The 24,233-nt window shown below is 43.5% G+C and overlaps 1 pseudogene; it reads right to left on the bottom strand.

Moving 5' to 3' along the window:
• Positions 1–2,930: 2,930 nt before the first annotated feature.
• Positions 2,931–24,233, bottom strand: part of LOC129859477 (homeobox protein Mohawk-like) — a 28,621-nt pseudogene continuing 7,318 nt past the window's right edge.

Raw genomic sequence — 24,233 nt, forward strand, 5'->3', positions numbered from 1 at the left:
CAACATTGTCTTTAGGTCAGGGTAGGGTATATCAGTCTGTCTCAACAGTTCTAAGATTTTAACTGTTGCCACTTTTTGACCCATTGACTCCTGTGTGTCTTGTCCATTGACTCCTGTGTGTCTTGTCGACACTCCTTATCATGAGAGTTGAGACTCCTACAGCATTATTCACGTGGCTTTGAAAACCTCCACCTTTGTATGATGTAAAAGCCTCCTCAACTTATATGATGTATTAAAAAGACACGTGAAAAACCTGCAAGACATATTACTGAGATGATTGCAAAGCCAGACACATTTGTAATCAATACATTTTATGAATTACAAGCTGAATGTATTTTTCTGTTTATATTTGTCTCCAAGCGTACTGAGTAGATGCACAGCAAGGTGTGTGTCCTAAATGCACCTTATTCATTATTACTGCACTACTTTTGATCAGAGCCCTATGAGTCCTGGTCAAAAATGTGTGCACTACATATTGAACGGGGTGCCATTTGGGACACAGTAAGGACTGGATCTAATGAACTTACTGTTGGAGCATCCTCTCCTCTGCAAGGTAACTAATTACTTCAGTATGGTGAAGAGGTTAGATTTCCTCATCAAAAAATAGGAAATACTTTACTCTTTTTTTAATTTAATGGATTTTCAGGAATAATGTATTTGGTTCTTGGATTCAATCCTGTGTGGTTTTCCTCTTACGGCATCTGAGTTGAATTCCTTTTCTGTCCGGGGTAAAAACAAGGTGACCTGGAATCTGTCAAGTCAAGTCGTCCGCCAAGCGAGCATCTCCACTTGTTCATCTCCCGCTCTGAGATAACAGCTCTTAGTTCCGCACCGCTTTTCAAATCTTTCAGCAAATGGGTGTCTTCAACTTCAAGCCCACCAGACAAACACAAAACTTTGTCCCAAATGGCACCCTATTCCCTACATAGTGCACTAATTTTGAATACAGCCCCATTTGCCCTGGTCAAAAGTAGTGTACTATATAGGGAATAGGGTGCCATTTGGGACAGAATGGAAAACATGATGGAATATCGCTTAGTATTTTCGATGGAAACTATTGCTCAGATGTGGGTGTATTGCCAGGTCACTTAATGAGAGATGAGAACAGAGAGATGGGTCAAACACCTGATATAATTATTTTGGCAAGTGTCAGGGATAGCTGTCTGAGAGACGGATAGAGAGAGAGAGGGGGGGGGGGGGGGGGGGAGCAGTAAGCTCCAGAAAGAGAAAGAGAGAGGCAGAGGTTAGCTCCAGCTGGCTTGGGGTCTGGGATCATGTGCATCCAGTGGATTCCCAGTGGTCCCTCGCTGAGCCGCTGGCCCTTCATAGAGCCCTCGTCTGATTGGTCCTGACTGACAGATGGAACCATGGGGTGGAGGGCTTTCCAGGGCCGGGCAGCACCATGCAGCTTGGGGTGTTTAGTGTTCACTGCCATTGGCTTGGGAAGGACTCCTTTAGACTCTCTGTTTCTGTCTTTTTTCTCTCTCCCTCTGTCTATCTCTCATTCTCTCTCTGCCTTTGTATGTTTCTCTCTCTCGGTCTCTTCCTTTCTGTCTCTCCCTCTCCCCCTTTCCCTATACCTCCCTATCTCTCTTTCTCTCTCTCTGTCTCCCTCCAACCCCCGCCCCCTCCCTGGAGTGAGAGTACCTTGGCCCCGACCCCGCGGTAGGGCTCAGGTTCGGGTGGCGAGCAGAGCAGTGGTGGCATGGTAGAGCCATTAAAATAAGCTAAAGAGGAGAGGAAAGGAAGAGGAGAACACCACACCCAGAGGACAAGGACACACCTAGTGGCTCGCCTCTGTGCCATGAATTCACTCTTCCTCCAGCTTCACTGTGGAGGGGAGACGGCATGATCCCTGCACAAAGGCTTGATTGTCCACTCTCCACACTGTCTCAATGGCATTGTATACGATGCGCATTTATTCACCACAATAGGTATGACAGAAGTTGATGCTGTAATAAGTCGATGTGCACGACGCACAACGAAGGCACAACTTTCTGAGAGCAATGTTTGAGAATCCCAATGAAGGAAGTGAAACAAGACCAGTGATACCAAACACCGTAGCCCAGTGTAACCGTGTATATGCGGCGACAGAGACATCCCACTGAGGGGTTGTCTGATTTGTTTGTTTAGCTCTGAAAATGCTCTTTAGAAAACCACATCCCTCCTGTATTGTAAATAAACATGTCCCACATGTGTTGTCGAATCATGGCCTGCGTCCCAAATGGCAACTTATTCACTACTTTGATCAGGGCTCTGGGAATGGGAATGGGGTGTGATTTGGGACATAGTCATGGGAAGAATTAAGACCATCAGAACAGCGGTGGGTGACGTTTTTTCACTTAGGAAATGACATTACATAATTCATCCTCTCCTCCCTTGTATTTGACTTCAGTGTTTCAATACGCACTGGACAGAAACCAGACAATTGCCTGTAGCTTAATTAATGGGTTGCCTTTTCAGAATAATTCACAGAAGAAAGCAGAATACGTCAACAGCCTGTGTTTGAACCGGGGCCCAATCAGAGATCAATTGCTACATTATATTTTTTGCGAGGCTGTATGTTGAGGGAATTATCCAGCAAACAAGACCGGGCTGGGAGGGAAGGACGACTTTAACCCAGAATGCTGAAAGTGAAAGTTTAAATGTGTTTTTAGAAGATAACACTGTTGAGTTTATGTTGATCTGTCAGACAAATACACACAGTGTAGTTTCTTCTAAATCTTTCTTATTTTATGTCAAATTTACTGATGCAAGAGTTTCATATTTGTTATCAAAATAAAAACAAAATAACATTGTTGTTTTTTCATGTTCGAAAGTTGACAGAAAAATAACCCAGTGGTTGAACAAAAAATTGCAAAAGTTTAGATAATTTCCATTAATATATATTTTTCTCAGTATTGCAAATTGAGCAATAAGGCAATATCATACAATTTCTTCAAGGGTTTATTCAATGTTTTGTGGAAGTAACCATAGTATCACGAAAGTAAATGTTACATAAAAGCGAAATCAGACAATACAATGAGATATTATGCATTTGGTCATTGGATAACAATCCAGTCTCTATCAAAAAATTTGAACTCATATAACTTAACAATAAAAAAATGGACTATTGTCACCAGCTTCTTTTTTTTTTTACAATCCTTAATAATTTATAGATTTTCAAAAATATGACAAAAGTAAATTGCTCTCCGTTTGTCAGTTGTTGTTTGAAAGCATGAGTTTGTGCACATGAAAGGAAAATATTGATCATACCGAACCAAAGGGGTACAGTTATACACTGGGTATACTGAACATTAGAAAAACCTTCCTAATATTGAGTTGCACTCCCCCCCCCCCTCCCCTTTTCCCTCAGACGAGGTGTTCTTAATGTTTTGTACACTCAGTGTAGTTGCTGAGTGACTACAGGTATAACAATGGCTGTTCTGTTCTGTGCTTTAGAAGCCTTAGTCTCTCTGGCAACTGTGTTCCGTATGAAGGGGGTTGTATTCCGTATGGAATGGGCTGCATTCCCTGTGAGGTGTGAGGGTTGTGCCCCAGCTAAACATATGGATGGATTATTAACACACTGAGCGAGGGAAAAGGTTACCCTACAGCGCCTCTTACAGGATCAGGTGTATAAAAAAACACATGTGGACCGAGGTCTCCCGCATGAGAATATAGTGCCTGGGGATTGGCTAGTGTGATTCCTTATATTATTACGCTGCTACCATAGGCACGCTAACAAAAATAACTGTGTGTAAGTGTGTGTGTGCGTGGTTTAACAAGATATGTATAATCAACACATTGTTTTTCCCCTAAACTCAATCCCATAAATTCTCAGTGACAGCTTTTCTTCTGTTTCTTTCTAGTGGAGAACAGAGAGCTAAGTGCAGCTTATAACAGTTTGCACATTCAAGATTAAGAGTTGTTTCTAAAAGTAACTTTGTGCAGCTTTTCTCAATCACCCCTTGATCACAAGCACAGTCTAGGTTGTCAAACAAAGGGCCCAAACAGCAGAGAGAATAAAGAAGTGTACATTTTGACACATAAACAGTACCTTGAAGATATACATACAATTAGTGAGTCGGCAGAAAATGACCGACTACAGTTACTCAAACAGTCCAACTTGATTTCTCTCGGTGGCGTACTTGGCATCGGGTTGCTACAATGTAAATAACATATGCACTGTACATACTTTATAAGTATTTAAGGAGGATTCTTTCCATTCGGTCAAAAGAACAACACTTAATGCGGTATGGCTAAGTCAAACTTTGATAGAAACAGAATGACCGCTGCAATAAAACAAACTCACAATCACAAATACTTCCAACACTTGTTGCTTCGCCTTCTGACAAAGAGATAATACTGAAAAGGCAAATTTCTTCTTTTTTTTTTAGGTCAAACAGTAAGTCTCTCTCTCGTTCTCTCTCTCTCTCTCTCTCTTCTTGTAAACAGCAATTTGAATGTGATTCTAAACAGCTGAGGAGGAGTGTACGATCAAACGGCCTGGTGAGCTCGCCTTTTTTTCACTGTTGAAGTACCTTGCTCTGAACGGAAACATGTGAGAAGAGAAGGCCGCGACACTGTAGTTCATATAATACAACACTGATAACAGAAACAACATCCCTTTAGTTCATGCCACTCTTTGTTTAAACAGCACTTTGCCGACCAAACCTTCGACCAGGTGTGTGTGTGCGACTGTGTGCGCCTGCCTGCGTGTGTATGTGCACGTGAGCGTGCCTGTACGATGGTGCTAGTTCAACATTTGCTTGGGCTTTCCAGGCTAAAGCCTTGATAAGAATACTTCCACTTTGGAAAATAAAACCCCAAGGGCGAGCTGTGGAAAATATGATGGTGGTGGTGACTATCAACAGAACAGTGGATCTGCTGCTATCCTATCGATTCTAACCCTCGAGGGCTTCATGTCAGTGTTAGTGTGTTTGGCTGTACTGGAGTGAACTTTATATATATTCACAGTTATTGTTGGCAGGTCTGTTGTATTCTGTCTGAGACATAACAGTGTTCAATTTACAGTCATAATGAGGACTCAGACAAAACATACACAATGCCATCAGGGAGATGTGGCTTAACATGGTGTGTGTCTTGATAAAGTAGATCAGTTCAGATGTTATTTAACAGCGGTGCCTCGATGATGAGCTAAATTCATCCAAGTTCTAAGGCACATATCAGGGAGAAAGGGACCGCTTCAGAAGAAGCTTATATGACCATATATTTCTACTTCACTCATCTAGCCACTTCAAATAGTCCTTTATGTTCCCAGAGACACTGTCTGTACATTATTTACCACACAGGCTGTGTTGCTCTGCTTCCAAAAGGCACTTTGGCAAAAAGTACAATACAAATTTCGGAGTATAAAAAAGCGAATAAGTTAACATTACAAAAGTGTCTCGTTGAGAACAGAATAATGCAGTTAAAGATGATGATATCAACACTTGTCTAATGCATGTACTGCAGGTTTTTTTTTTAAACACATCGACCGACACACAAAATAGGTTGTCTTAAGTTCTGTTGCATTTATACTGACATAAAACAAACAGAACAAAAGAAGAGAGTACTTGTTTCTTGTTTCGTTTTTTGACTGACTCTTCAGAGTGAGTTTTCAGAGGGAATGTTGGTGTTGCATAGAGAGTGGAAGGGAAGATAAGTTGGAGGCAGACGACTCTTTGATAGGCGCTAGTACTTCTGCATCAGAGGCACTTTGACAGTCTTTACTTCTGATATATGAGAGGACTTCTGGATGATGCAGCTAGTCGTCCCTGGTGCATTGCTGTCCTTTCCCTGCGCCAGGTTAGTCAAGGCCATGGCTGCGTTGATCTCTTTCCAGTACGTCTCGTCTTTGCCCCGTACCTTCTCCTTCAGAACGCCACCTCTGAACACAACACACAGAGAGAACGAACGCAGAGTTAGAGGAGAGGACACTAAATAACACAGAGAGAGAACACAGATTTAGAGGAGGGAAAACATTACACAGCATGCAGGAGAGAGACAAAGAACGCAGTCAGAAGAAGGAGAAGGTGAACATTGCAAAAATAGAGAGAGAGAGAGAGCAGAGAAAGGACACAGAGTGTCTGTGTCTACCTGTATGCTGTCCTCTAACTGCATTTTCTCTCACAACACACACAGAGAACGTCACAGAGTTAGAAGATGGGAAACTACACACAATGCATAGGAGAGAACGCAGAGTTGGATGAGAAAGAGGTGAACAATACACAGAGAAGAGAGGCAGAACAAACGCAGAGTTGGAGGAAGGAGGAGGGGGAGTTCTACAAGTAGTTAATAATTATAGAGAGAAAAAATGATGTCAGAGGGAACACGAAAACACACAGAAGGTATCTGTAAAATACACTCACTTGTCACATTTACTTGATCCATGATCCATGGTTTCTGGAATCACAACAGTAAAATAGGTTAATTTAATGATGCACACCCAGAGGTCAAGGAGGCTTAATTAAGGATTTTCTTGAGGGCTGGTGAGGTGGTGTGTGTGTGTGTGTGTGTGTGTGTGTGTGTGTGTGTGTGTGTGTGTGTGTGTGTGTGTGTGTGTGTGTGTGTGTGTGTGTGTGTGTGTGTGTGTGTGTGTGTGCGTGCGTGCGTGCGTGCGTGCGTGCGTGCGTGCGTGCGTGAGCTAGCGCTGCAGTAACATGTGTTTCTCTGTTTCCGCTCTTGATTCAGATGTCAAAACAAATAGTAGCCATGTAATAATGGACATATCTAAAAAACTAAAAAGGCACTGTAACAATCATATTTTGACATGAATCACACAACTGCACTTTCAGATATTTATGAATCCCAAACTGTATACACTAATACTTTCCTTTGAAAAGAAATGAGACTGAGATTATATGATTTTGTTGAGAGAGAGAGAGAGAGAGAGAGAGAGAGAGAGAGAGAGAGAGAGAAAGAGAGAGAGAGAGAGAGAGAGAGAGAGAGATCTGTATCTTCATATGCTTAACCGACACACACATACTCAAATAGTAGCCATTTATAGCTCATATGAAAAACATTAGTCAGGAATAAAACAATGAAGTCAGTCAACATGTCTGTTCACAACCAGGCCCATCTAATGTTCTGTGTTCTCACTGTGAGGTTACCAGACAGACCGCAAGGTAGAAGGGCTGTTATGATGGCGTGTGTGATTCTGTGTGTTTGTGTGCATGCTTGCGTCCGTGCATGTGTGAGCGTATGTGTGTGAGTGTATGTCTGTATGTGTGTGTTGGGTAACGGTGGCACAGCCGCAGCAGGCCTCATGTACTCCCACTAGCTTCCAAGCTATAGAGTGCTTCGAGAGGGGGTAGGGTAGTAGGGTGGGAGGGTGGTGGTGTGAGGGGGCAGTGTTTGGGTCCAGGGCTAGCTTCTGCCTAGCGGCGAGTTCTAGCCAGTGATGATGATGACACTGGCTTGGCACCCTCCACGCTCATTAAAAGACACCAGAGCATCTGGATTTCCTGCTCATGAAGCCTCCAGGCACACACTTTGAATAAACAAAACACATGGCTAAGGCCAATGAGCTGCTTTTAAGGAGGGAGGGTGTGAGGGGAGAGAGATGAAACTAAGAGGGAACCCGTGAGTGTCTGTGCTAAAGTTAACACTACCACAAAGCTTCAGGTCTGTCAGATTTGCTGTGGAGAATTGTGCTTTTCTCTGAAGAATTTGTACAGTAATACCCAGTATTCTTTGCTTAGATAATCAGTAATTGGCTGTCTTGTGTTTGAGTTGAGCATTAGTCTAGACCAGGCGACTGATTTGGGTAAGGTGAGGCTCTATCTCTCTTTCTCTTTCTTTCATTTCTCGCTCTCTCTTTCTCCTTTTCTCTCCCTCTTTCTCTCTCATGTGGACGCCAGCTGCTTTCATTTACGATGATTGCCCTCCCAGATTTCCCCATAGACTCAGAGACACGGAGGAGAGACAGACGCTTGCCTCGCATTTCCCCTTAAAGAAAATGTTCGTAACAAGTATGAGTCCCTTTAACAAGTAGACACTTGTACCGCCAACACCGCAAGTCATTTTGATCGTTTTTTTACACTAATGAAAATCCCCATCGCACATTTGCACTGGAATTTGTTCCCACACTTCTAACTAGCAGGGAAGGAGGGTCGGGTGGGGACAGAGTTGTTAGTTACAGTCATTTCCCCTACACAACTGTGGAGCTGGAAAACCATGTCCTCACTTCCTCCTGCAAGGGTCCCAGAACCCCTCCGACACCGGAGAATGGACAGACGGATTTCACCGCTGCGCACCGCCGCCTTTCACCTCACCCGTTCATTTTTCCAAAGACCTATATCCGGAGTCCAGACCGGGAATACAGACTCCTGCAGGGCCAAACAGCAAAACACCTAATCATTCCAAACGCCTTTCTCTCCTCGCTGGCTGCTTGTTTTCCGAAAACGTTCACATGTGCCGTGACCCGCACTGACCTGCACAACCCCAGGCTGATACGAGGCTGATTATGACATTTCCTGTTGTTTCCTGTTTCTCTCAGTAATAGTTTAACTCCAAAGAGAGAGATGATCTTTAGGGGGATAAACTCACCTCACCTTGTTTGAGATTCTAAGAGAGAGAGAGAGGGGGGAAGGACAGAGAGAGAGAGAGCGAGAGAGAGAAAGTTGTGAGGCGATTACAAAGAGAACAAACCGCAGCTTGGGTTTCAACTCTTTAGAACATTCCTGAATACTCGTCTGGCCACATCTCTCTCTCCCTCTTTTCCTTTTTCTTTTGCTTCTTATCTCTCGCTTCATCTCTTGAGTCTCTCCCCTCTCTTTTGCTCTCTCTCACACTCTTGCCTTCTCTCTTTATCAGTCTCACCAGTTCTTTCTCTCACTCTTCCTCTGACTGGAGTGACGTACAGTAACACACTGTGTTTAAGGTGCTTCAGATTGACCGTTCACAGGCAGTCCAGCCAAAACAAATGCAATTATGTTTCTCCCTTTGCTTTCGCGAGGAAAAACTATATCTGTTATATGTCAAGAACGAGCACTTCTTCCACGGCTTCACAGGCCATTTAAAAGCCTTGACATTATTACAATGTTTTTTCTTCTTCTCCGTCCTTTCCCTTTCCAGCTTTGCTCTCTGACTTCTGATTGAATTGACCTCATTCTTACTTTATCTCACAATATTAGGTGAAAACCCTTCTTCTACTTTGTTAAGACTGCTGTAATACTTCACAGGAATTTGCAGGGGTCTACTCTACATTAGTAATCAGCGGAAATGACAAGTTCCCCCAATGGAATACGATCATTTTATGGTAAGAAAAGTGGAGGTGCAAAAACATGTTTGCTTCTTCTATTTTGATAGTGGGGGAGCAAGCACTCCGTTTTCTCTACGGCTCAGGTGCCAATGGTTTAGTCTATTCCAGCATATTTCAAGTACATGTCTAGTCTCTAGTCTAGTCTCTAGTCTATCTAGTCTCCCTGACTAATACCAGTGCTAGAGACAGGATTGGGACTGATTTAAAATATGCCCCATTCATTCATTCATTCTGTATAATAACAGCTATGTAATTACATCCCAATTACATTGTTTTAATCTGCTGTAAATTGTTATGTTGTAATGTTCCTACATGGATATATTAGCACAATGTTTACTATGGTGTCAGGAAGGGTATGGATTGGTTGCTAATGACGACAAGCCATACGGCAGACAACAAAATACAACCAAGATATTAAAACAATACCCTACAAGGGATTATGGTATTGCCACAAGACACCTGTTTCGCATCTTTTGTCTTGTAGTTACTGTAATCTACGTTGTGGTGTTTCTGATAAGGCGAGTACAGAGCATGACTGTTTAAGTAGGCTAAAAGGGAATATCTGCAGTTGAGCTGTGTCAAAATACTACTTGAAATCTGTCAAATACTTTTCTACTGGATCAATTGCAACAGGCAAGCTCAATCAAGCACAGATTGAAAATAGATATTTCAAGTATTATTTGGACCCAGATCTGGTCTGTGCAGCGAGGCTGAAAAGCCGTCGTGGGTTCCAGTCCAGTGTGTTTCAGAGCAGGGCAGCCAGTGTCCAGATGCCATTGAATCCCCTCAAAGTCCCATAAAAACCGTGTTTCTGTGACGCCTCCTGCAGGTTAGGAGCAGAGCGGAGCAGAGGGTGGGGCCACAAGCGTGGTTTACCCAGGATCCCCGACCCAGACCCAGGCCAGAGCCCAGCAGGACCACCGCCCCCGGGAAGGGAACGACGGATGGAGAGCTGGGCTGGAAATGGACCATCTCAAGCTAAAACTCCATTTCCAACCTCCTTTGCCTAAAACATCTAAAACTCTGATTTTTTTTTAAACAATGACAGTGCCAAACCAACTATAAATAGTCAATAAACCATAGCGGGACCTTTTATTATTTTTCTGTTATTTTGGGGGGTTTTCTCCTTCTTTGCTACTGAACTGAAAGTCAAGCAGTTAACTTTGCTGTTGCCTTTCTGTTATACTGACAGCAGGATTTCGTAGACTTTTTTTAAAAGATCGGCGAGGGGAAAGAGGTTTGATGGTTTCTGGCATGGAGGTGAAAGTCCAAAAATATTTGTTTACTTAACATCACTGCGGGTGAAAGAGGAGAGTGAATACAGCGGAAAATGTAGAAACAAAACATTGGAGCAAAAACAATCAACAAGAAAACTGACAAATGAGAGTGGGAATAAAGTCCACCTGCTTAGAGAGGATGGGTATGTTTTATCACAACCAGCTGGTGCTGTTGTTAGCGACACACAACAATAAACACACCACACCAGCCTCTGGTGCACAAACCAAACCAAAGGCTGCGCTAGATTAGTGATCAGTGAGCTCAGCCTATAACCCGCGCAGCTCCTGAAAGCCAGACAAAAGAGAATAAATATACAACACAGATGGGACGGACGCAATCACAGACACCCCACTGATAGACCAGAGGTCAACCGACCAATGGAGAGCTGGACAGCGCTGTGATCATCCAATCATGTGTCTCCGCTAACTGGAGAAGGTCAATCAGTATGTTATGACTCAGGAGTTACAGTATTAGATTCTGTCCCAAATGGCAACTTATTCCCTACATAGTGCACTACTTTTGACCAAAGCCCTATGGGCCATGGCCTAAAGCAGTGCACTATATATGAAATAGGGTGCTATTTGAGAAGCATCCTTAGAGATGAGTAATCCTGACTGCTGTCATCTCTAACGGAGAGGAAGCCGTTCAGTCCACAACCAAGCTTTCAGCACAACTTACGGTACTGGAAAAGAGACATTATGGGCCAAGTTAACTTGGTCAACTTTTTATTTTTTAAGTTGCTGACAGTAACGGGCCATACTTGCGAACATTAGAAAAAGTATTTCTCTGTCTCAAAATTCAATTAAAATCACTGATAAAAGGGTTAGGGCTCTATTTAATCTGTATTGCTGAAGCGCTACAGATTGCGCTGTATGGGATAATTTCCCATTGAGCCGACATATGCAGCGTTTACAGTGAATCACAGGAGGTTTGTGGCACCTTAATTGGGGAGAACGGGCTCGTGGTAATGACTGGAGTGGAATTGGTGGAATGGTATAAAATACATCAAACACAAAGGTGTTTGATGCCATTACATTTGGTACTTTCCAGCCATTATTATGAGCCGTTCTCCCCTCAGCAGTGAACGCATGTTTTATGTTGATTGGGGTATAAATGGGGGTGCAGTATCTACAGTGCATTCGGAAAGTATTCAGACCTCTTGACTTTTTCAACATTTTGTTACATTACAGCTTTATTCTAAAATTGATGAACTCGTCTTTTCCCCCACATCAATCTACACACAATACCCCACAATGACAAAGCAAAAAACGTTTTTTATAAATGTTTGCAAATGTATAAAAAAACTTAAATATCATATTTACATACGTATTCAGACCCTTTATTCAGTCTCGAGTCTTCTTGGGCATGACGCTACAAGCTTGGCACACCCGTATTTGGGGAGTTTCTCCCATTATTCTCTGCAGATCCACTCAAGCCCTGTCAGGTTGGATGGGGAGCGTCGCTGCACATCTACTTTCAGGTCTCTTCAGAGCTGTTAGATCGTGCTCAACATCGGGCTCTGGCTTGGCCACTCAAGGACATTCAAGAGACTTGAGACTTGTCCCGAAGCAACTCCTCCATTGCCTTGCCTGTGTGCTTAGGGTCGTTTTCCTGTTGGAAGGTGAACCTTCGCCCCAGTCTGAGGTCCTGAGCACTCTGGAGCAGGTTTTCATCAAGGAGCTCTCTGTACTTTGCTCCGTTCATCTTTCTCTCAATCCTGACTAGTCTCCCAGTTCCTGCCACTGAAAAATATCCCCACAGCATGAGGCTGCCACCCCCATGCTTCACAGTAGGGATGGTGCCTCCAAATGTGAAGCTTGGCATTCAGGCCAAATAGTTTCCTCTTCATTTCATCAAACCAGAGAATCTTGTTTCTCATGGTCTGAGAGTCCTTCAGGTGCCTTTTGGCAAATTCCAAGTTGGCTGTCATGTGCCTTTACTGAGAAGTGTCTACCATCTGGCCACTTTACCATATAGGCCTGTCAGAGTGACCATCGGATTCTTGGTCACCTCCCTGACCAAGGCCCCTCTCCCCCAATTGCTCAGTTTGGCCGGGTGGCCAGCTCTAGGAAGAGTCTTGGTGGTTCCAAACTTCTTCCATTTAAGAATGATGGAGGCCACTGTGTTCTTGTGGACGTACTATGCAGCAGAAATGTTTTGGTACCCTTCCCCTCGACACAATCCTATCTCAGAGCTCTACAGACAATTCCTTCAACCTCATGGCTTGGTTTTTGCTCTGACATGCACTGTCAACTTTGGGGCCTTATTAAAGACAGGTGTGTGCTTTTCCAAATCATGTCCAATCAATTGAATGTATCATAGGTGGACTCCAATCAAGTTGTAGAAACATCTCAAGGATCTCAATGAAAACATGATGCACCTGGGCTCGATATCGAGTCTCATACCGAAGGGTCTGAATACTTATGTAAATAATCATTATGATGCATTGTGTGTAGATTGATGAGGAAATGTTCTTATTTAGAATGACGCTGTAACATAACAAAATGTGGAAAAGGTCAAGGGGTCTGAATACTTTCCGAATGCACTGTATGAAGATATTTGAATGGGGAAACATTTTTATGGTGGGAAATTCATCAACAAATGTGAGGACACAGAAGACCTGCAAAGAACACTTGTTCATGAAGCCAAAGATTCGCCTCTTCCTCCCTGTGAAATGCGTACTTAACAGGCCAACAGCACATTATGATCATCAAATCAACTAGATCACATGCATTTCACTGACTTGTCACATACTGTAACTCTCAGGGTAGAGCGCCTAGCCCCTCACACCAGATAATCATTTTCGAAGTTCTTTATTCAGTCATGATTGCTGAAAAATACATGAAAAACCCTATATGGACCCTATATCTATTCTCAAACAAATAAACAAACAAAGGAGAGAAAAGAGTGAGGCAGAGAGACATATTGTAACTAGACTGTCACTAGTGACATGATGAAGAGCTTGTTTTTTTCCCTCTTATTTTCCATGGTGGTTTAAAATGGTCTGCATTTTTTCATAATGTCAAGGGGTGTCTGTGAATGAAGTTAGGGATGCCTTGGCACTTCTCTGGCCCCAGGACTGCCAACCCATCCCTGGGCCCTCCCGCCACTCCCTCCACCCTCCACCCTCTCTCTTGGGCAGCCACTCTGGGGCTGGGGCTCCATGGGCCCTCATTGGCACATACTGGTCGTCCAGGGACCAAGGCCAAAATATAAGCCAGTCACACTCACACATAGAGACACAAAGACAGAGACAGATAATTTATGGAAAATGTGCTTTCGCTGCTTCCCTGCCTTGCTTACAATGACATGGCTTTGAGTTCATAACTTTTACATTGAAAAAATAAGTTTACAAAACCAGTGAGTGAGTAAACGCAAAATAGGTATAAAAAAATATGGTATTCTATTACATTGCCAATTTGCATGAACTTTTATATTCCAGTCAAGTACAGTACGTGAATCCAAACTAGCAGGCGATATTACAGAGTATTAGCATTCAAACCAGTCCAGAACGTTTCACCTTTCTTGGGATGCGTACCAAAAGGCACCCTATTCTCTACATAGTGCACTATAGGGAATAGGTTGCCATTTGGGATGGACACTAGGTTTCAGGTTTTCAGTCTGTAAATCTATCATGGCTTTGACTTGGTTGAGCGCTGCAGCACGTTGCTGAGTTGGATAATCCTCTAGTAAGTCGTAACTTTGCGGCCACAGAGGAGCCATTGTACTGGGAGTAATAGCTCGCATCCCAAATGACACCCTATTTCCTTTGAAGTGCACTATTTTTGACCGGGGCTCTAGTCAAAAGTAGGTAACCATATATGGAATAGGGTGCCATTTGGGACACAGCATTGATTCAGCTCAGCAGTCACTGTATTCCTGCTAGAAATATTACATTATTGTCCTCTTTCTGGTAAGAACCCCAGATATTACTGTAGCTAGTAATGACATAGTAATAGTAATAACATCCAGGCTATGTTATAAATGATATTAACAATCCCAGATGCATAAAATATTAGCCATGCACACTATATATAACTTTTAAAATGGCTTAGTCTTTTTCCTATTCCTGCAACTTTTTCTACAACGTGGAGGCAGATGACAAGGACCATGACATTCCCAGACCACAATGCATCAGTCAGTGATAGGGGGGAAAAGATAACAATCCCAAAATGTTTTTCACACATTGTTTTTGAAGATGAAGACATAATAGTGTTTGGTGTGTTGAAACATGGCTGAGAGAGTCTGTATGTTTACGAGTAGCAGCAAACACTAGCTAATCAGAGTCACAGCCAAATGAGTGGGCTGGAGGAGAGGAATACCTTGTTAATTAAGGCCCATCTTTTGTGTCTGTGTGTGTGTGTGTGTGTGTGTGTGTGTGTGTGTGTGTGTGTGTGTGTGTGTGTGTGTGTGTGTGTGTGTGTGTGTGTGTGTGTGTGTGTGCGTGCGTGCGTGCGTGCGTGCGTGCGTGCGTGCGTGCGTGCGTGCGTGCGTGCGTGCGTGTGTGCGTGTGTGAGACATCGACCACCACCGCACATCAACATCTCAGAGGAAGATCAGAACCTCAGCAGAGATGAGCGTGACAGAGATTCATACATGTCTGTTTGCCGCAGATGGTTGGCACGGAAACGGTCATCACGACAGCGAGCTCTGCTCCTCCTGCGGCTAGAGATTAAGGAGAGTTGGACACAAGTTCCAATCGGAGCCTTGTCTGAAATCTGTGGATCAGTACGTGCATACTTCAAACACTGACCTAAAGACCAGAGAGGTGTATGGGTCACTGGGGATGTATTAATATGGTAACGACATCACCCGATGACGTAGACCGAGCGGTCGAAGTGAGATTCAGAACAGGCCCCGTTCTTAAACTATTGAACAGATACTTTATCATTATCCTGTTTGATTGAACAGGTACAGACAAAAAAAAACGTGCTGCTCTGAATCTGAACCAGAGCTAAAAGCTATTTCTGCTCCCAGCCTTTCTCAATAACCCTGGTCCTCTGAGACAAATGGAAGTTGTTTGCAGTACACAAAATGCACTGAAGAAATTGTGTACACCAAACTCTTGTGTAAACACAATTTACTTGGGATTTTTAAGTGTTTTCTTGAACAAAAATCTAGCCCATTCTGAAGTTGGAAGTCCCAACTTGGAACCCATATGATATGTTTGTGCTGCAGTCTTAACATCATGTGTTGCAATTCCCTGTGTGTGTGCGTGTGCGTGTGTGTGTCCGTGAGGGCCTTGACTCCTGGTCACAGCTTCTACTCTCTCATTAAGCCATTCTCTCCCTTCACAGCCATCCCATGGGAACACTATTGTGGACAATTGTTTTAGACATGAGGCTGTAGGTTTTATTTTTATGAAACCAATTTGTGATTCTGGACGCTACTCAAACTTTGACGCTGATGACTTTCTTTCCAGAAATGCCTCTGTCATTAATCTCCCACTTCTGACATCTATGTCAGGAGTTTCACTATAAACAGAGCCTAGGCCCTGTTTGTCACACTTTATTTCTCTATGAAACCGATTGTTCTAGTCTGAATGAACTAGGCTTGTTCTGTACTACTCCGTTCTGTTCTGTTAGCATCACACCCAAGTCTGGTAGGTGGTGGACAACATTTATCTTATAAATATAAAACCAGCCAAACCGAACTCAGCCCTCCTTTTCTTTCCATGTACCTATCCACTCACTAGCACACTTCGTACTCTGTACCACAACATCAAGCCAAGATCAAGATCGAATCAAGCCAGGATTCCACTTCTGTTTGCCACCATAAGCACTACCCACCACACCCAAAAAGACACAATGGGGTTGCAATACATTACATATTCTACTCTACTCCACTCTACTCTACTCTACTCTCTGCTTTGTGGATAACACCTGATTTACTTCACATTCTAACCATTATGAATGTTTTACTATAGATGGCTTTGTCTTTGTGTTGAAAAGTCTTCATTCTACCAGACACATAGACACACACACTCACTCATTCCAGCCTTTCAACAAAATATACTGACGAAGAGAAAGAGAGAAAGGTTGGTGTACGCCACGCTCTCTCTGTCTTTTACTAATCACAGCCGCAACGCTCACTTTCTTCTCCCGACAGCCCCCTTCACTCTTTGAGAAATATCTGGTCAGGGATGGAAGGATGGGACCCCCCCCTTTGTATTTATTCTAAAAGTCAAGATCTTTCTCACAGACACAAACAAACATGCAGGAACGTGCATACACACAGACACCACACACACTGGACCTTAGTGAGTCTTGGCTGCTGGGTTGTTCTCTTGGAACAGCCTCTGTCCTTCTCCCTCCCTCCATCCCTCCCTCCTCTCCCCCTTCTCCCTCTCCTCCTTTATTATTATGAAAGGGTGGAAAGAGGTTTCTGTGGCCAGTCCTCCCGTCCCTGCCTGGCTAGTTGGATCCCTAAGATGAGCCACTGCAAGAGGAATCCGCATCCATCAATGTCACAAAGGCTGTGTTTACACATGCAAACCAATTCTGATCTTTTGCCCAATTATTGGCAAAAGAGATGATCTGATTGGTCAAAAGACCAATTAGTGGTACATTTTTTTATCAGAATTGGGCTGTCTGTGTAAACGCAGCCACAGAGGCTTATTGTCATCATACAGACCCAGTAAAGTATTGTCCTCTCAGCTCCCTGTGGCCGCCTAACAACTAGCTTCACTAAATTACACATCACTCAACGAACGCTACTGTCTGAGACATTTCTCTTTTCTAAAATCAGACGTTTTCCACTTTCCACCCATTCAACGGAATTGTACTGCTGCTTTACAAATCACGACAGTACTCAGTTCATTTTATAAACGTCCTGAGAGTAGTAGGCTGCGTTTACACAGGCAGCCAGCCCAATTATGATATTTTTCAACTTATTGGTCTTTTGACCAATCAGATCAGCCCTTTCTACAATAATTGAGCAAAATATCAGAATTGGGCAGCCATGGAGGATTCATTGACCATGGGGATACATATCCAGCTGCATATAGTATTCTATAGCTTGTTAGACTAGACGAAAAGGAGACCAGCTCCACTGATAATGATGACTGTGTTCAAGACGCTTCCTTTTTCTTTCCACCTGTATGGGACGGCAGCCTGATAGAAGCCACACGAAACACTGAAACGGTACGGACGGTGGACACTCTCGCCATGTCATCGTTCCAAGGCACCTACCGAGTCAGCCTGGCAGCTACTAAACTACTAAACATTTCCATTCAGGTAGATAGGATTTTTAAGTGCTTTTTAAACAGCTTTTTAGACGACAATTCTCTAGGATTCAATAACTGTCTGGCACTTGCTGTGACCTAATTCAACAGACCCTTATGAGTCTCAGAGGCCCTGTCAAACACTACTGTTTTCATGTAACATATTTCAGACTCAACTATGTGTTAAATGTTGCCTCCCTGCATTCGTAAAAAGTCACTTTGATGCCAATGTATTTTACAAATAATTTTACAGGTGGTCTTCAATCCTAACGTGTTGGTTGTCCCTGAACGTCAACCAACGAATGGCCCTGTCTGTCTGAGAAAATGGCGGAATGGAAAACGAGTGTGTTCTTCTCGAAATTACTGAGACGTTTTGGGCCTACGGAATATCACAAACACATAAACCATATTTATCACTATTTAGTAGAAATAGAAACCATGCTGTCATAGTACTAAACTACAAACAATAATAGATTTTAAATGAAATTACACAATTAGGGAAATAGACAATAATTGATAATTTTCTTCTTCTTGATTGATCTACTTATCCAATCTAAACAGAACTTATAAAATATTTTGGGGGAAACTTGGCTGAACAAACCAACTGTTCAGTAAATAATAAAAAAGAGCACCGTTAACTTAATATGAAAAACTAGCAAGAAATCACAAATTAAGGGCGCTATTCAATCCGCTAAAGCAGGAACATTTCCTTTAAATTTTAAAAATGCTATAAAGCTTCCGCGATGTGGATTGAATAAAGCCCTAAGTCATGTATTGATGATATATCAGTTGTGCTTACTTATACAATACATTACACTACGCAGAACAGAACCTGAGAAAATGTACCACTGTCAAACCTCTGAGAAACCTCTGCCAAAGATCTCTCTCTCCATCTTTCCCCTCTCGCAGAAATGAAGATAATTATTTGGCGTGTAATGATCTATATCATATCGGACGGGGCAAAATCTGGTAGTGAGCAAGAAGAAAAACTTTCAGTGAGATTCCCGCCATTTAATATGCCATTAAAGGGTAATTTGGCATGAAACCACTGGCATGTGCATTGGAATTCTACTGCTCCTTGTTTTCAATGAAATTCCCAACAGGATATTTCAGAGATATGTTTTCTTTACGTCAAGCAAAAAAAAAGGCTTTTGGTTTTCCCACTGAGTACGGGGACAGAGTAAGCTTTCATCCCAAATGGTACCCTGTTTCCTATGTAGTGCACTACTTTGAACAGAGCCCATAGGGAAAAGGATGTAGGGAATAGGGTGCCATTTGGGACGCAAGTATAGTAAATCTACACTCACCATCTCCTGCCACGTCTGACTGCTCTCTGAAGTCAGAGATAAGACCCACGGCAGACATCCACCAATTGTCCCATTAATGGACATTTAACCAATGGGCTCTGATCAGCGGGCACGCCACTTTGGCTTAAGCGAATCAGAAGTGAGGCAGAGGTAGGGGCTTATAACAAATGTGCCAGTGCCAAGAACTCTGAAAGTTCTCTCAATCTCCTACAGCCCAGGCATGAAGGCACACACGAACACACTCACCCACACACACATGCACACGCTCAGACAGAACACACCTCCAGTCCGGGAAGCTCAGCTCAAGCCTGAAATTTCAGACACTCTATAATTGTCAAAAGTCTCCGGAATTATTTCACTACTAAAATATCTGGAATGTTCAGACAGCAGAGAAAAAACTCCAGAGGAAATGATGCAAATTGGAGCTTAACCATTCTCTCTCTATCTCTCTAATTCTTTCTTTCTTTCTTACTCTCGCTCTCTCTCTGACAACAAGATCAGATGTAGAATCAGAGAATTAAACTTTAATTTAATTTATTTTCTTTTTTTGCTGAGTTTTGATGATGAGGAGCTAGCAGGTGTTCATGTGAACTTTCTTGTGAGCCCAAGCCTCAGATAACTTTCCGTGCATCGGGATTCAAGCTCCCTTCTTTTCTCGCATGTAACCGTTCCCAATAATGCCTGGCTGGCCAGCCCAGAAACCCAAGAGAGAGAAGTCATAGCCAAGACATTATAATTACCATGGAGATAAAATAGTTACTTTCTATTAAAACATTATGTGGGCCAGGTAAATAATTCCTTATATATTTTTCTTATTAAATCGAGTCCTGTGCTGAAGCCTAAGCTAAGCCTCTCCCTCTCTCTCTCACTCTCTCTCTCTCTCTCTCTCTCTCTCTCTCTCTCTCTCTCTCTCTCTCTCTCTCTCTCTCTCTCTCTCCCCTTTCTCTCTCTCACTTCCTCTCTTTCTCCATCTCTCTCTATCTCTATCTCTATCTATCTCTCTCTCTCTTCCCCCTCTCTCTGTCCCTGTCTCTGTGTGTCTCTTTCTTTCTCTCTCGCTCTCTGTATTTCTCTCTGTCTGTGTCTGGCTGGTGACTGCCGTGCTCAGCAGGTGTCTCAGTGAGAGAAATAGAGTTTTTCGGGTCAGGGAGTTTTAAGGATTTGATGGGGATGGAGGATTGTAACAGTCGCGGTCGCTGGAGAGTTTCATTGGACTGCCTCCCCTATCTGGTTAAACATCACTCCAAAACAAATTGTATTTGTCACATGCGCCGAATACAACAGGTAGACCTTACCATGAATTGCTTACTTACAAGCCCTTAACCAACCATGCAGTTTTAAGAAAATAAAGTTAAGAAAATATTTACTAAATAAACTAAAGTTAAAAAAATAGTCTGGGTGGCCATTTGATTAATTGTTCAGCAGTCTTATGGTTTGGGGTAGAAGCTGTTAAGGAGCCTTTAGGACCTAGACTTGGCGCTCCGTTACAGCTTGCCGTGCGGTAGCTGTCTATGACTGGAGTCTTTGACATTTTTTGGGCCTTCCTCTGACACCGACCTGAACGGCAGGAAGCTTGGGCCCAGAGATCTACTGGGCCGTACACAATACCCTCTGTAGCGCCTCTGCCTTCCTTCGCACAGACAATGTAAAACACATTTAGCCGTATGATCAAGTTGAAATAAAATTGGATAATATCCCTCACCCTACCCCATCCCAATCCCACTCTTCCACCTCAATCTGAATTCCCTATGGTCACTTTTTAATAAACAGAGGCCCAGTTGTTCTCGGACTGAAGAAGAACTGTAAGAACTTCATGCTGAGTGAGATTAGGTCCTGATTGGTAACAGCACCTGAAACCCGTGGGTGAAACATCATGAAAGCATGAAGCCTTTATAAGACACAGCACATACAGCCATTCGGATATCCAAGGCCAGCCCACAGGCACTAAAACCAGGGGTTAAGGGACACTGCACTGTGAGAAATCCATATGCCAAGTGGAAAACTCACATGCACACTCTTTGTTTCATGTGCCTCGCTCAAATATATCCATTGTTTTGTATTACTTTAGCTTAGGTTTTTGTTTTATTTGCACGGAGCCCCTGCTCCGCCTTGGGGAAAGCTTGCACGCTCACGATCACAGACGCTGGCTCACACACACACACACACACACACACACACACACACACACACACACACACACACACACACACACACACACACACACACACACACACACACACACACACACACACACACACGTTTCCCTCCCAAGTCTGCCCTGTTCTCTCTCTTTCAGTATGGCCTCGTGGCAGGATCAAAGACATGCTAAACAGTAGTTAGAATGTGAGTAGTACACATGTTCTTATTGTGTCTCTAGTGTTAAACCATAAACCCCAGACCTAAGACAGAGGGCGAGACCAGGGTCTCTCTGTTGGTATGAACAGAACACACAGAGAGATTTATATTAGACTTGGCCAGGTCCCAAATGTAAAAAGTAGTACATTAAACTGGGAATAGGGTGCCATTTGGGACACATATTTAATCTAATAATAGACTAGGCTATCCTTTCCTATAAGTACCTAGGAGGTCCATTTCAGTAGCCACAAGTATCATATTAACTTTCACACATCTGAAATGAAAGGAGAGTGTGAGAACAGGGAGTACATAGAACCAGAACCAGAACCAGGCTGTTGAAACTGGACAACAGGGAGTGGAACAGCAGTGGAACATCGTCACAGCGCCCAAGAACTCCTTCCTCACAACGAATGGGCCAGATGGGGCTGAGGGCCGGGAATTAAAACAAAATGTGCAGATGGGGACAGATAGAGAAAAAAGAGAAGAGAGAAGCAGCAGGCGGCTAAATCTTGAGGAAAGAATGTGTGAAGGAATGTAGGACTCTTACCAGCTCGATAAACAAAGTTTGCCTCGGTTTCTGAGGATGACGGGGAGAGGAGATCATCATCGTACTCATTGGAGCTGAAGGATCCTGAGTGGTTCCTCTTCCTGGCATCCATGACGGCGTTGGCTACCATCACGTGTCGCAGCGAATCGTTGAGGTAACGGTGGAGCAAGCTACTCTTGTACTTGGGAGGCGGAGTCACATAGTCCTCGGCCAATGAGGCAGCGGCGGCAGCCCGGAGCCCCACCCCCATCATGGCTGCTCCCTCTTTCTTGATGACGCTCTGGTACATGGGCTTGCTAAACTCAACGCCACTCGTCTGCGTCCGCAGAGTGTTGTCCCCATCTACAACACCAGGGGGCGCCACCAGGAAGAAAACAGAAAAAGTAGAGAGAGAAAGAAAGAAAAGTCTGACATTTAGTTCCTCTGTCTGTATGCCCTCCAGTTTGCAGGGCTTCAAACAACTACAGTAAAGAAAGACCTCAGCTATCAGCTTAAAACCAAGGCATTACCAAACCATAACGGTTGGTAGCCCATTTCCTCTCTATAAAAAGCACATTGCTGTTACTCTTTGCAGAAATAAATCCTTTCCAGGAGGCTCTTTGCGGCTGAGATTGAATTAAAATATTGGCCCCCCCGATGAAAGACAATACAGAAGATAAAACACGTTGCTGAAAAACAGTAACCCTCTCGGGATGAGGGAAATCAAGAGAACTCCACTCTAGATAGTGTCAGTGCCAAGACTGTAATTGGGTAATTTCGGCAGGTCTGAGTTTTGATTCAGTTTGGGCCAAATTATAATTATAGCTTTTACATATCAGAACCACATGGACAAATTTGCTTTCCTTCCCCCTGCTTTCTGAAGTAGATATTTGAGGCATATATCGAGGCGTACATTGCACATCCGAGAGTGAGGTTGAAATCCTCAGGCAACATGTAAAACAAGCTAGCCAAAGGTTCCTTTTTTAAGCCTTTGACATTGCTCTTTAATGCCTTTCCTCAAGTCGAACATAAACCTGAGCTACATGTGACCTTTAGCCTCCCTCGGTCTGACCCCTGACCTCTTCCTGTTGAGGTACTGCCATGGCAACCTTGCTGACACTGCGGTGAAATATCTAACATTGAGACCTTGACAGTTAGACTGAATAGATACAGGGTCATTGGGATTATGGTCTCCTCAGTCACATAACTAACTCTCTATCAGATCACAGTGGGGGGTCTGATAGAGAGGCTTGGCCAGCAGTATATGGATCATGGCAGGGAGAAGAGCTGAGAAAAAGTTCAGAGCTGTATTATGACAAGACAAGTAAGTCTCTGGGCCCTAGAGAACACCATGCAAATTGAAGACTGTACAAACTATAGACATTCCACCCTGCCCACATTTGTGCCTCTCCTCCTCAACAAACCTAATTAGGGATTAAGAGACTGAGTGACACCACAGTATAGTGCACGGGTGTTTTTTAGTGTCACCGAAAAGAGCTGAGAGAGAGAGAAAGAGAGAAATACACAGCTGACGGAGCCTCTCATTTCCAATTGCAGGCTGGGATCTGAAGGGGAAGCTAGTCCTCAGCCCTGCTAGCCCAGTAGTGTGTCTTAATGACAGCGTGTCACAGCCTCTGAACCTCAACTTCTGTCTACCAGGACACACAGTGTGCGTCCCACATAGAACCCTATTCCCTATATAGTGCACTACTTGTGACCAGAGCCCATAGGGGTTTTGTCAAAAGCAGTGCACTATATAGGGAGTAGGTTGCCATTTAGGACACAACCACAGACAGGCCATTTATAACACCAGCACATGGCCATGCATAACTGGATTCTTACTTTGGAGCTGGGGCTGTCGGATACGAGGCATATGGGAGGAGGAAGATGCTTGTGTTTGGCTGACCTCATTTTCTGAGATAGAGATATGATTTGAAGGATTCAATGGATGATGTTATGGGGTGTTATGAGCTGATACTTTGGCAGTGAGGGGTGGATACCTTTTGAAATATGTAATGTGTGAGGTGTAATGTGATAGATTGGCGCTGGCAGTGAGGGTTATGTTTATTAGATAGACATATGATGTTATAATATGATGGGTTGGCAGTGAGGGAAGGGTTGGGGCTTACCTTCTGAGCAGGTGTCATCGCTACTGACACTCAGTCTCTCTGCGTTGCCTTGGACGTATTTGTTGTAGAGTTTGATGCGCAGGGCCCAGCTCAGGTCTGGCTGTCTCACTGTGTTCTTCAGCCTCCTTCTGGCGTTGGCAAACCAGTTAGAGACCTGAGAGACGGAGAG

This window comes from Salvelinus fontinalis, chromosome 7, assembly GCF_029448725.1.
Source record: "Salvelinus fontinalis isolate EN_2023a chromosome 7, ASM2944872v1, whole genome shotgun sequence".
Taxonomy (NCBI): domain Eukaryota; kingdom Metazoa; phylum Chordata; class Actinopteri; order Salmoniformes; family Salmonidae; genus Salvelinus; species Salvelinus fontinalis.